Below are 15258 nucleotides of genomic sequence, written 5' to 3'. Positions count from 1 at the left end.
CATATTATAATAGTAAAACAGTGACCACCCTTAAAAATGTTTCATTTGCCAACAGAGACCATAATTTCTTCACTGTAATTAAAATAGGAAACAACATTATCTTGGACACCCTTGGGTGCTGACTCTTTAATGGTGTTGACTCTTTAATGGTGACCACAATGCTATGTACCTACTGTCTCTGAAACTGAATATTAAAGTAATAGCATTCGAGAAACGGAGTTAAAAGTAAGGTCATGTTTGCTGTGTGATCATTTTGTAAAAAAAAGGGTTTGTCCCCTGTGTCCTTCACCCAAACTTCCCTTACCCCTGCTGTTGTGCAGTGTGCTGCATGCTGTGTAGTTGTGCTTCAGTACACAGGGCCATACCCCAGCACTCATTTTCATGAGGAAGTGGTGTACTAGCCCCATAATCCTGCAGTGTTCGGCTCTGCACTGAGCTAATTGATCCTGAGAACAATAAAATCTAGAATGGAAGGGGAGCAGAGGGACAATAATGCTGTTCCTGTCAACAAGCTTGTATTCCGTAAAGGACTCTTTTTCAGAGGTACTGGTAATCATCCAAGACAGAGGAATGCACCACATGGAGCTCTAAATCATTGTCTTTGTTGAGTGATATGTAATCATCTCTAGGGAAAGTGATCCACTTTACAGTTGGGTGCATGTGAAAAGCTAAGCAGTATGGGTACAAATCTAGGCGATCCAATTTCCCTTTCTTTCTTGATCTCTTTAAAGAGAGGGGAAGTTGCTGACAGTGTGCAAAATCTTTTGAAACTTGTATATCTCAGTCATCTGCAGAGCCCAGTAACTCAGCCCATATCATCTTTTAATAAATCAGGACCTTAGATGTTTACAGAAATGTTTAAAAGCAAATGTGAAGCTTATTGAAGGTGCCAGTTTGATGGCACTGGAGGCTGATATGTCTCTCAGTACAACAAACACAATATAAGTGTCAAGGCAAGTTTCCTTGCACTGCCTCACCAGTGTGCCTCAAATCCAGCCTGATGGGACTGCCTGTCATGTGAAAGGTCACCAGAACATCACTGGTGAAATTACTAGTAAGGGTGACAGCAATTGTTACTTCTGGTGTTAAGATCTGTTCATAGGAACTGCACTACAATTACTAAATCACGTTGTGGTGCAGCCACTGAAGTGGGTTGCAGCACTATGCCATATTGTAGGAATTTAAAGTACCTGAAATCTTCGCCTTTATTTTGGATTCACTTTTTAAGTAAAAATTTTTCAGTCACTTTTGAAGCTCCAACAAACAGCTCTTTAAAAAATCAAAGGAAAACCCACCTTTGAATGAAATGAAAGCTTCAGAAGTCCCCATTAGTTCTTAGATTTCCTCTTTGGGGAAGCAGGTATCCCTCCAGCCTCATTTAAAAAGCCAAAGTTCCTGCCCCAAAAAGCATTTCAAATACTTTGATCTAGAGTTTTTCAGCTTTTTGATTCTTCAAGTGCACGTATACACACATTTTGCAGTTTTTCTGAAACACACAACAACCAAATAAGCCCTGTCCATTTTCCTAAGTTTATAGTCAATTATATAATTTTGGCCTTCTTTGTGTCTTTCACCTTTGCTCCTCTTATTGTATTTATTGTCTTTTTGCCCATATCTATTTACTCACCACCTCTGCTAGCCTTTTGTCTTGTGTTGGACGACCTCAATTTGCTTCATTTGTATACAATTTATCAACGTTCTTACAGAGTGTTTGTTTTTAGAGTGTCTTATATTATAAAGCACCTGGAGTAGCTTTTGCAGTTGGGAAAGGCAGTTTTAGTAATAAATTTATGTTAATCTATTTTAAAAAGTGTAAATTTTGTATTAAAATGTTTTTTTCAGTCCAAGCCTCTTTCATCACTGTCAAAAAGTGCTTGACACTCTGATCCAAAGGAGATTTGCATCAAAATAGCAGAATCAATTTAAACAATTTTTGAAAGGGGGAAAAGAAATGTGCCTGCAACCTGACAACCAGCAAGCCAAGTTTCAGTCTGAAGCGATCTGAGATGGTCAAGATATTACCGCAATACAGGGTTTATAATGGAAGGGCACTAGGGGATGACATCTAATTCTAAAGCCTTACTGCTAAAAATTCTCCATTTTTTATCACACATCTCAAGCCCTTTGCCATATTCCTCTGTAGAGAACATGTCTTTGGATTAACAGATTTTCCTACAAAATAGTCTTAAACACTGGGACACTATTTTCTGACACAGCCAGCCAGGTAGTCTTGCCAAGTCTTCCATGGTCCATAAGATTTTACATCATTGCAGAATCTGAGGAATCCAGGAGTCAGGGATGTGCAGGAGCGGCACCAGGGTTTTTGGTGCCCTAGGCGCAGGGCCGGCTCTACCCATTTCGCCGCCGGTCCTGTGGCTCCGGTGGACCTCCTGCAGGCGTCCCTGCGGAGGGTCCGCTGGTCCTGGGGCTCCGGTGGACCTGCCGCAGGCGTGCCTGCGGATGCTCCACCGGAGCCCCGGGACCAGCGGACCCTCCGCAGGGACGCCTGCAGGAGGTCGACTGGAGCCTCCTGTTGCCCTCCCGGCAAAATGCCGCCCCCCCAAATCCTGGCGCCCTAGGCATCTGCCTAGGTCGCCTAAATGGAAGCGCCGGCCCTGGGGATGTGGACATGCAAGATTACTGTTATCACTTGAGGCTAAATGTGATCTACAAGAATTCCCTTGTTAAGTCCAATGTGGAAAAGTAATGGGACTTAAACAATCTTCTCTATGTTCAGAATAGTCAGATGTCTCAAACATTTATGGTTAACCAGTGACTTTTAGGAAATCAGTGCAGAACTAGCTATATTTGTCCTGATTGGGGAGATTACTTTGGTTTCATACTATTGCACAGAAGTTGAATCAATTTTCTCTATACTTCTTTGATGAACTGGATAAGATCTCCTACCTGAGGAGATGATACTCACCCAGGGCTGGATTTAGGGGCAGGTGACCCATGCAACCTATTTTTGTTGTTAGTGACAAAAGGGAAAATAGAATGTTTGAAGTAATATGTTTCATGTATTCCGTATGTGGATTCATTTTTTGCTAACCTCCTAGAACGTTCTGGACCTTTATAGAATATCATGGAGCCTTCCAGACTTTCTGAGCACTACATTTTCCTCGAACCTCCTGGAATGTTGCCAGTCATTCCCTCCTGGGTATATATGGGGCGGGGCATTGCCAGTCAGTGAGATATAAATACAGATTTACAGATCCTAGAGTGCAAATTTATCATCTTATATGACAGGGATCAGTCAGGCATATACATTGTGCATGTAAAGCATGCAAAGTCGTGAAATAGGCTACAAATGCAATAAAAATAAGGTATCCAAAAGGTTAACGAATGGAGAGGGGGCTGCCAAAGACGCTCCTTGCCTGTGGCGCTATTTGGTCTAGGGCTGGCTCTCTACTCACCTTTGTGAACTAGCTTTACCTGGACACATTTTATTCCAGGAATTTTTGCATCCGACAGTCTTTCTAATCTATTTTTAAAGGCATCCATTCTTGTGCTTTCTGGGTAACAACTGTCCCAAACATGGTATTTTGAGCTCTAATCCTACAATAGCACAAGCCAGATTTTCTAGATCCTTACAGAATATAATACATATACAACAATCTTGAGCCTTGGCCTGCTAAACCCAGGGTTGTGAGTTCAATCCTTGAGGGGGCCACTTAGGGATCTGGGGCAAAAATTGGTCCTGCTAGTGAAGGCAGGGGGCTGGACTTGATGACCTTTCAAGGTCCCTTCCAGTTCTAGGAGATTGGTATATCTCCAATTATTACCTTTTATTACCTAATCTGAACATCAAGACACCAGCAAAAAAACCTGCTTTTCCCACTGATGAACTTTTTGTTTTATATCACTTGATAATTTTATAGGAACTTCCACCATGTTTGACAATCCTTTTATGTAGTGACTGACTGGCATGGAGTTATTCAGATGTCATGAACTCATGAAACACCTGCAGTCTCTTTCAGAGCACAAATAATATAATGTTCACTACCTTCCCCCTTTAATTAAGGGGAAACTGCTATTTGTCCTGTCATTTGCCTCTTTGCTTAAGTCTACACAGAAAGAGCTTACACTGGACTCTTTTGATAAGAATTCAAAACACGCAGCACAGTTTTGTCTTTTGAATCTTATTGTGCTTATCTGAAAATATCAAGGTGTTGGCAATTGGTTTCCCTACCCAGTAACACACTTATTTTCCAGGCAAATAACATGTTTAGAGAAGAGAGGACTGGTCCATTCTCTCTCTCCTTTATCCTTCCCTATAATAACCTCTTTATTATTAAATTAAAAAAAGTTGGGGGGAAATTATTTTGCCGCTTCAGATGCCTACCACATAATGCTTTGATAGGATTCATCATTTCTTAGTTGATTTTCAAAGAGAGAATTTGAAAATTGAATTTGAAATGAAGTTCACTTTGTATTTTATAAGGCATTTTTGATGTACACATATTTTTGCTATGCACTTACATTTTTCTAAGCTGAATACTTCAGTTAGTAATTAAAAGTTTATCTTGTGTTTCTGTATATCTTTTCCTTATGATATGAAACATTTATTAAGTTCCTAAACTTTTGCTGGATTGACAAAACCTGTTATTTAAAGGCATTTTTTCAGTTTAAAGATGTATGTAATGACATTTGCATTGTACTAGGTTCATGTGATTTATTCAGTATTATTTGAATGCAGTTATACGTGCGGAAAAGTTTAATTACCAGCTATCTACATGGTTTCAATATTACCCAGAGGGCTGTACTTCTTTCTTAATTAAAAAATATTTGAACATAATAATAGAGAACTCTATTAAAACATGAATAAAACATTGCAAGCCACCAGGTCCTTAAAGTTTACAAAGTAGTTTTCAAATCAATTTCATTAAGAGTTGCTTAACCATTTTTACCCGTGCTCTGTATGAGGTGAACAGAAGAGACTGCTTCTGTGTAAACTCCCATTTCAACATGAAACTACCTGTGTCATAAAGCTACTTCACTTCCTTTTGGATGCTCAGAACACTGAAACATGTTTCAACATGGAATATATAAAGACCAGTGACCAATGACAATCATATGAAAATGGGACTGTCCGGTTACACTTAGCAATGTCTCTCTTCCAGTATGTTTTGTTGAAACTCAATGGGAGCCCAGGTTTTCGGTGTATACAATGTAAAAACATTCCTAGCTCTAGGACTGTTTGTGTTCTGACTTTAAAATAACATACAGAAAAGTCAATTTCAAATCATCTCTCATCTCAAATCATGCCAAATCAGCCTAATTTCCTTCTCTGACAGGGTTACTTGCTTAGGTGATAAGGGGAAGCAGTAGACATGATACATCTTGATTTTAGAGATGCAACTATCGTTTAAAAAACTACCTGTTTAAACTATAAAAATTATATCGGTTAACTGTTTAATCGTTAACAAGCTCACAATCTACCCCTGGCTTGGGGTTGGGGGAGCCCCCTGCTGTCTCTCCTCAGAGGTGCAGTACAGTGGGCTGGGGGATTGTTTGCGTTTGCATGGCTGGGCGTGCACTGATCTCACCCCTTGCTCTCCCAGTTACTAGGCACAGCCTAGTGCACCTAGTTCGGCGGATCGCTGCCGGGAGACCAGCGGTGCCAGGGCATAGCCAAGTGATCTGGCAGATCCAGTGGATCCTGGGCAGACCAACTGCTGCAGCCAGCTGCAAGAGAAGCAGAGCCGGGGGGCAGGGGGCTGCTGGGCTGCCCCAAGTGGTGTCCTCTCAGCCGGGCACAGGCTGATCCAGCAAGAGCACTGCAAGCTCCAGTGCCCCCCGGGTATTGCTGCAGAGTTTTTAATGTGCACATTAGGTATTACATCACAACATTATTTTACCAATCTGATTTAAACATTAACAGTGAGACTAATACTTATCGGTTAACATTTAACATCCCTACTTGATTTAGTTAGGCTTTTAATACAGTCCCACATAACATGCTCATAAACAAACTAGGGATATGTGGACTACATGAAATTACTATAAGGTGGATACACAACTAGTTAAAACAGTGTAGTCAAAGAATAATCATCAATGGTTTGCTGTCAAACTAGGAGGACGTACCTAGTGGGGTCCTTCCGTCCTGGGTCTGGAACTATTCAATTAATTAATGACTTGGATAGTGGAGTGGAGAGTATGCGTATAAAATTTGCAGATGACACCAAGTTGGGAGGGGTTGCAAGCACTTTGGAGGGCAGGATTAGAATTCAAAACAACTTTGACATATTAGAGGATCGGTCTGAGATCATAATGATGAAACTCAAAAACAAATGCAAAGTACTACACTTAGAAAGGAAAAATCAACTGCACAACTACAAAAGGGGGAACAACTGGCTAAGTAACACTACTGCTAAAAAGGATTTTGAGGGTATAGTGGTTCAGAAATTGAATAGGTGTCAACAACGTGATGCAGTTGCGAAAAAGGCTAATATAATTCTGAGGTGTATTAATAGGAGTGTTGTATGTAAGATACGGGAGATTATTGTCCTGCTCTGCTCAGCACTGGTGAGGCTTCAGCTGGAGTAAAGTGTCCAATGCTGGGTGCTACACCTTAGGAAAGCTGTGGATAAACTGAAGAGAGTCCAGAGGAGAGCAACAAAGGTTTAGAAAACCTGATCTACAAGAAAAGATTAAACACTCCCAGGTTTTTTCGTCTTGAGAAAAGAAGAATGCAGGGGAGCTAATAACAGTCTGCACATATGTTATGGGCTGTTATAAAGAGGGCGGTTTCATCACACGTGTGCTGCAAAGAGCCGCAGGAGACACGTTAAAGAGTCACTTGTGGCTCATGAGCCTCTGTCTGAGTGTCACTGCCATAGACCTCCCCCAAAATAACTCCTAGAGCATCCAATTTCATCCCAAAGATTCATTACTCTCACTGTTAAAAATGATGCCTTACATGGTGATCAATTGTCTCCCTGCCCACGGGCTTAATCTGAAGCAAGGGAGATAGCAATGAGAGATTAGGTAAACTTTCTAACTATAGGCGTATTTACGCTCTGCAACAGGCTTTCAAGGGAGGCTGAGGAATTCCTATCACTGTAGGTTTTTAAGAACAAGTTGGACAAACATGTTATCAGGAATGGTCTAGGTTTACGTGGTCCTGCCTCAGGGTTGTGGGAGGACTTGATGACCTCTTGAGGTCCCTTCCAGCGCTCCATTTCTATGATTCTCTATTAGCTTTAGAATGCCTGGAATGATCTATATTTTTATAATACTCTAATATCAGGAAAAATATAAGATTTTATTTGTTAATGGAGCCTGTTTTCTAATGGTAAAACAAGGCAATACTGAAAGCGAATCAGCATCTTTTCAGTTTTGGGACACAATGTGGAACAGTAGTCCCACAAAGAGAAGCAGCAGAGGACTACCAAATAAAGACTTCTGAGTAGAAAAAATATATTCAAACTTTGATGAAATACTACACACGTAAGTCTGTCAGAACCACTGCCTATCATGCTGAGGAGTATTGTCTCATTGTACTCCCCCCTTCTGTCTGTATCCATCTGGTGTCTCTTGTCTTATACCTGGAATGTATGATCCTTGGGGAGCAACCAGCTTTTTGTTCTCTGTTTTACAACACCTAGCACAATGGGGTCCTGCTCCATGACTATAGCTCTTAGGTGCTACAGTAATGCAAATAAAAATAAATAATAGTAAGTCTGTCAGATCTGCTATACATATATTTTGTGGCAATAAAAAAAATCATCTTAGCCATCCATGTACCACCCCATCCATCTTGCAAACACTTATGCATGTTAGTAACTTTGCACACAGGAGTACTCTCATTAAGCGTCTAAGCATTCTGTTTGAAATTGTAACCAAACATCTGAGAGCAAAGGAAAAATGACAGCTCTTCCCTTCCATGTTTAAAAACTAACCAATTCAGCCAACAAAAAACACGTATGTACTTTTTTAAGCTGCAGAAATTAACTTGTTTCATGGGGCATTGAGAATTTGAAAAAACCTTCCTGGTGGGAAGAAATTTTCAATTAAATAAAAACAGTCTCACAAGATTCCTCAGTTTGCCCCAATGTGCTGTGTGGACCTACACAACTTTCTCCTACTTACCACTCCGACTCTCAGCTACAGCAAGAAGGTATTGGGGCGGAAGGACAATTAGCAGAGTTTTTTCATTCTCCACCCCCGATGTAGCTGTCCTGTTTTTTCAGCTGTTTCTCTTTTTAGCCACGATTTCTCTTTCACTGCACTTGAAGTGCCCAGTGACTACATGTGCTCATTGTCTGAGCGCTACCATTTTTAATTGTCACATTGAGTCCACCTTACAGAGGGTCAGGACCATGAAAGAGGAAGAAACCATGGTTCTTCAAGACATGTCTCCCTTTGGCTGCTCCAAGGTAGGTGTGCTTGCATCCCTGTACTACTGAAGGGAGAACTTTGCTAGCAGTGTCTGTTAGGCCCACACATGTGCTGTCTCTCCTTGTGTCCCGCCATGAGGCTAGCCAGCGGGCGTGGGCTAACCCCCCTCAGTTCCTTCTCTACCGCAGTCACAGACAAGAACTCTGAAGTAGAGGGGAGGAGAGTGGCTTGTGAAGCACCCATAGCGACACACATCGTTACTGCACAAGGTGAGTAGCTTCTTCTTCTTCTTCTTCTTCTTCGAGTAGTGTCCCTATAGGTGCTCCACTGTAGGTGACTCCCAAGTGGTATCCCCACTGGAGGCCTGGGGCTTCAGATTCCGGTCAGTTACAGATGACAATACTGTGGAGCCACAGATGGCATGAGAGGCGGAGTCCCCAGTGATTGCATACTCTTCTGTGAAGGGATGGAATAATGCCCAAGTCACCATTCTATAGGTTTCTGAGATAGAGCCATTCCTGAGGAAGGTGACTGATGTGGAGCTCGACCTTCGGGAGTGTGCATATACCAGCTGGAGATGTCATGTTCTGAACATGATAACATTGATTGAAAACCCTGATAACAGATTGAAAGCCCTGATCTGGATCTGGCCTGCCCTCCCCTGCTCTACTGTGTAGTAATACCTCTTGTACCTCCTCCAAGCAGGAGCTTTCTATGTGTTGGAACCACAAAGGAGCCAAGCCTTGAGGCGGAGAATCCCCAGGTTGGGATGTAGAGTACATCCTTCATTCTGCGAGAGGAGGTTTGGACTACTTTGGAGAGAGATCAGTGGGCACATCACGAGTTGTGACAGGTAATGGTACCAAGTCTATTTTGGCAAAATAACAATCAGTATGACATGTTCTCCTTCTCTTTTTATTTTTAATAGGACTTTCGACAGTAGGGGAAATGGAGGAAAGGCACAGAGAAGGTCCCTGTCCCAGGGAAGGAGAGAGTTGCCCAGCATGTGTTGCCCCATCCCTGCAGAAGGAACTGAGGGGGGTTAGCCCATGTGCTAGCATCGTGGCGAGACCTAACTGCTACCAACGTTCTCCGATCAGCAGCACAGGGATGCAAACACACCTGCACTGGAGCACCCAAAGAGCCACTACTCAAAGAAGAATGATGTTTTTTAAATTCTACCACTCTGCAAGTTTGATATGAGCCAAAAGAACAAAGAGAGATTTAGGTCTTTTTAAGATTTAGATTCTAGGTTTTATCCAACAATTTACTTGTACAGGAGTGCTAGTCATAGAAAGGAATTCACCTCCTTTTAGCATGAAAGCCCTCCGAGTCTGAAACAGAGCAGGTAGCTGTCAAGTAACAGAAGGTAAAGAATCAGACTGGAAATAAGGCGTAAATGTTTAACGATGAGAATAATTAACCGCTGGAACAATTTACCAAGGGGCATGGTGGATTCTTCATCACTGGCCATTTTAAAATCAAGACTGGATGTTTTTCTAAAAAAATCTGCTCTAGAAAATATTTTGGGGAAATTTTATGTCCTGTGTTTAAACTAGATATCACAATGGTCCCTTCTGGCCCTGGGATCTATGGTACATGGTAACTTGGGAAAGGACTATAGAAAAAGAATTACAATGATGTACTGGGAAGATATTTTGAAAAAAAAGTCCACGATCTGCATTATATTCCAGAAAAGGCATTACAAAACTTTATACCAATAGCCTATCACTTCAGGGAGTCTGAAAACAATATAGGACAAATAATCCCAAAATGGCTAGAGAAATTATGGAGCAATAGGTTCCTTGCCCACACATAGTGGGAATACCACTAAAACAGCCTTTTGGGGAATCTATCTGTTCCTATATTATCTCAGCACAGCTACTGTGGGATCCACTAGTTTTCCTGCTGGGAATACCTGGAATCGATGACCTGCTGTAAGAACAATGGGTCACATGCCTGTTGGTGACAGATGCCATGCACTTTGTTACACATTAGAAGAAACTAACACTCCTGAAGGGACCAGCTGGCATACATAAGTGTGTACTATTTCATTCATGTACAGATTAACAGCTATGAACAGACAGATGGATGTAATGGACAAGGCTACTAGCCACGGAGCAAGGGCTAAAACTAAAGCCACTAGTAAGTGATCATGAGCTAATTAACTTATTTGCAAGCAGAATATAGTTCTGACCAGTAATAGACATACTTGGTGCATTAAAAGGAACAATTTCCTGAAGCTGAAATCGATAATGATCAAAAGTGAATGGGTAGAAAATTTTAAACATAAAAATGTGGATGATAAATGGGAGAGGTTTACAAATGCTTTATCAGATACTCCAAAAAATTCATTCCCACAATCATGTGAGGAGATTCCCGATTTTGTTCCTGATATATTTAAGGATTTTTTTATTATTATCTTTAAAACTACTGGCCATAGATTTTTCACTGATGCCTTTAGCTCCCCTCATCAATTGTTTGCATTTCCTAACTGCTGATTTGTACTCTATCAACTGCAGCAGTTACATCTGATAGAAAAGTGAGTGAACTCTGTGCTTGGATAGGCACTGCACCTTATACTGTAGTTCACAAGGACAATGTCATCCTGAGGCCCCATCAGCTTCACAACTACAGTGGTCTCGGATTTCCTCCTATCTCAATGTATTTCTCTCTCTGTGTCCTTCCCCAGTCCCCAATCCCACCCAGGGGAAACTTGCCTTTATAACCTAGTTGTAAAGAGGGTATTCTGTCTGTACCTGGAAAAGACCAAGCTCTTTAACAAATCCAAGTTATCTGTAGCACAGTGGGTCTCAAACTTTTTTACTGGTGACCCCTTTCACATTGCAAGCCTCTGAGTGCGACTCCCCTAATAAGTTAAACACACTGTTTAATACATTTACCACCATTATAAATGCTGGAGGCAAGCGGGGTTTGGGGTGGAGGTTGACAGCTTGCGACCCCCCATGTAATGACCTTGCAACCCCCTGAGGGGTCCTGACCCCCAGTTTGAGAACCCCTGCTGTAGCATATGGGGATAGATGCCAGGGAGAACTCATTACCAATCAGAGACTCTCTCACTGGATTCCGAGATGTACAGAACATAGCTAACATGTAACAAGGAATGAAGTATATCCTGGTTTAAAGACCCATTTCACAAGAGCTTTCGGGGTTAGGGACTGTATTTTTGTTCTGTGTTTTGTTTTGTTTTGTTTGTATAATACCTAGCATAATGACTAAGGGTCTTAGGTAATAAAAATAATAAATAATAACAAGACATCCGTATTTAGCTAGAACTCCTCATCTACCATCTTCCTGGTATAGCACTGCTTGCTAATCTCACACAAAGAGATTCTCAAACAAGAGAGGTTACTTAGCAGAAACTGTTGTTCTTCCAGAGTAATCTCTGTGCATTCATACTACCTGCCCTCCTTCCCCTATAGCTTGGCACACTAGAAGACATTAGGAATTTGCAATTAGGGAGAAGGACTGAGTTGTTTGGGGAGGTGGCAGTGCCTTATACACCATGGGACAATGCCACCCTCCTCCTGAAAGATCTCTTGTGAGCAACCCTGCCCCCCCAGCAGAGATCGCTTTTTAAGGCAGTTCTGCAACTTGACACTGGGGTGCCAGATCCCACAAGTGGGAATAGACAGATGCCCTCATGAAAGATTCTGTGACTCTGTGAAGGGCAGGAACTAGAAAATAGATAGTCCCCAAATCAACTGTATAGCTGGGTTTTAGAGATGACAGATAGGAGGGTTGTGCCACTGTCACATCTTCACCTCCAGTGGCAGAAGTTCTGGTGGGTGAAGAAAGGAGAGAGAGGCCATGCTCAGAAGCCTGAGTAACATGTCTGGACTACCCCCAGTAAATTCAGGAAGAAGTGCAGCCCATTTATAATGGATTGAGGATGGGCCGGGAGCTGGGAAAAAAAGAAGCCTTATATTCCAAATAGCAAAGTATGACACTGCCCAAAGGGTGTCATAAGAACATGCTCTTTGATCTGCTGCCTATAGAATATGCTTGAAAGTAAAACTCTAATTTCTTATTCAAAGCAGACTTTTTAATATATAACTTGGGAAGAAAATCCTTAACTCTTAAGTAATGTCCTGTCATTTGTGTGAAATGGGCTAATTTATTCTCAAATCACTGCATGTCGCCATAAGGAGAATACAAGAGGGAAAAAAATAAAACCACCTGGGAAAAAAAATCAATTTGATGGACTTGAACACAGTCCCCAAAGTAGCCTGGGGATTTAGTCTCTGACACTGCCTTACTGTTAGCCTTCAATCAGATCACTGATTATTGTTCAGGACTGCTGCAGAGAGACTATGAAGTGCACAGACTAGTGATCTTTTTATGATTTTTCCTGTAGATTGCTATTGAAACTCTATCAATTTTCCTTCCTAGCCTTTCTGCCCAAAACGATGCCTGCATTTGTAATTCACACACTTTGAGAACTTGAGTTGTATGACTATTCAAGCCTATTATCTTTTTGTTTGCAAACCTCAATGATTTTGGTTTGTAGGTACAGTGCTATTTTATATGCAATGCAACTTTAAGAACCCAAACTTGGGAATTGAAATATTCTTTTTAAACACTGATGTGGTGAAATATATTTTGCATATATCTGAATGAAAAATATACTATTTTATTATTTCTCAACTGATACTAATGATTTATAGAATCAGAGAAATGTAGGACAGCAAAGGACTTCAAGATGTCATCAAGTCCAGCCCCCTGTGAAGACCACATACACCTAGACCTCCCCTGACAGATGTTTGTCCAATATGTTCTTAAAAGCATCCAATGATGGGGATTCTACAACCACCCTTGGAAGCCTGCTCCACAGCGTAACTACCTTATAGCTAGGAAGCTTTTCCTAATATCTAACCTAAATCTCCCTCGCTGCAGATCAAGCCCACTGCTTCTTGTCCTGCCTTCAGTGGACATGGTAACAATTGATCACCCTCCTCTTTATAACAGCCCATAACACCTTTGAAGACAGTTATCAGGTCCCCCCTCAGTCTTCTTTTCTCAGACTAAACATTCCCAGGGTTTTTTTTACCTTTCTTCATGGGGCCGGTTTTCTAAACCTTTTGTCATCTTTGTTGCTCTTCTCTGGACTCTCTTCAGTTTATCCACAGCTTTCCTAAAGTGTTGTGCTCAGAACTGGACACAATACTCCAGCTGAGGTCTCAGTGCCAAGTAGAGCAGGACAATTACCTCTCAGGTCTTATGTACAACACTCCTGTTAATACACCCCCAGAATGACAATAGCCTTGTTCACAACTGCACCACACTGTTGACTCATATTCAATATGTGAGTCGCTATGACCCCCAGATCCTTTTCAGCAGTTCTACCACCTAGTCAGTTAGTCCCCATTTTGCAGTTGACATTTGATTTTTCCTTCCTAAGGGAAGTATTTAGTACTTATCTTTATTGAATTTCATCTTGTTTTAAGTCAGATCAATTCTCCAAATGCCGCCCACCTGCAAGAATGGGTGGGGGAACTTGATGGGGCCAGTGGTGAAAGGGGGACAGTCCCAGTAGCAAGGGAGAGAGACACTCGCCAAGGGACATTAGGTAGCTCCTCTCTCTGGGAGTCTCTGGCACCCATTGGCCAGCTGGGAGAGAGGGATGCTGACTGGCCAGCATTCCGCTGCTGCCAGGATTTAGCCCAGCATTAAGGACCATGTGGAGCCTCGTTTGAGTCCATTCCAGCAGCCCGCTCTACCCACCTGGATTAGGAATGGGTACCTGGCCTGACAGATGCTGCGGGTCTAGTCAATCATGGCCCAATTGGCAAAAGACCAGGGAGTTTTTTTGCCTCCTTTGCAGCACCTTCAAGCCACAGTGGGTTAAGCAGGGATGCACTTATTACCTAACCAAGGTACCGAGGTAGAGATGTTTATTCGTTGCCACTCATGGCCAATTTCCAGTGTGGTTAAGAGAATAAAATGAACGATTCCCTGAGGTAAAAGAGATGGGATTTTGGTGTTGGGCCTTGGGCTCATCGGATAGGGTGAGACCTTGTGGCCTTCATGGGCCAAGGTCCCCACCCTGCTGCACTCTTTGTCCCCCTCATGGGGAGAAGGGTGCTAGGACTCAGAGAGCAGAGACCTGGGGGAGGAGGTGAGGCTGAAGAGAGCCTACCATGTGTTATGGAGTATATGGTATGGAGCCATATATGTAACCCCTGCACTAGAATCAATGAAATGCCGGGTATAGGAGAATATGGGAGTTGGGCTGGTAGCACCCCCTCCTTTGTTAAAGTTTAATAAAAGTTGCAGCCTGGCACTTATTTCCATGTGTGCGTCTGTCCTCGTTTTGCCGGTGCCTACATCAATTTGTCATGATCGTTTTGAATTCTAATGTTGTCCTCCAAAGTGTTTGCAACCCCTCCCAGCTTGGTGTTATCTGCAATCTTCATATGCATACTCTCTCACTCTATTATCCAAGTCACTAATGAAAATATTGAATAATACAGGACTGATCCCTGCTCGACCTCACAAAATACATCCTCCCAGTTTGACAATGAACCATCGGTAACTATTTGAGTACGACCTTTCAATCAGATGTGGACAAACCTTATAGTAATTTCACCTAGACCCCATTTTCTGGTGAGAATGTCATATGGGACTGTGTCAAAACCCTTACTAAAAACCAATCGATTAGATACATATTAGTATAGGTTTGGAACCTCATAGACTCATAGACTTTAAGGTCAGAAGGGACCATTATGATCATCTAGTCTGACCTCCTGCACAATGCAGGCCACAGAATCTCACCCATCCACTTCTATAACAAACCCCTAACCTATGTCTGAGTTACTGAAGTCCTCAAATTGTGGTTTGAAGACCTCAAGCTGCAGAGAATCCTCCAGCAAATGACCCGTGCCCCATGCTGCA

At 42.1% G+C, this 15258-nt stretch overlaps 1 protein-coding gene across 19 annotated transcripts in view; it reads right to left on the bottom strand.

Annotated features, from left to right (window-relative positions):
* CFAP20DC (CFAP20 domain containing) overlaps window positions 1–15258 on the bottom strand; it is a 175277-nt gene that overhangs the window by 44291 nt on the left and 115728 nt on the right. The window lies entirely within an intron of this gene.

This window comes from Mauremys reevesii, linkage group 7 (assembly GCF_016161935.1).
Source record: "Mauremys reevesii isolate NIE-2019 linkage group 7, ASM1616193v1, whole genome shotgun sequence".
NCBI classification, from domain to species: domain Eukaryota; kingdom Metazoa; phylum Chordata; order Testudines; family Geoemydidae; genus Mauremys; species Mauremys reevesii.
This window is presented reverse-complemented; position numbering and strand designations above follow the sequence as displayed.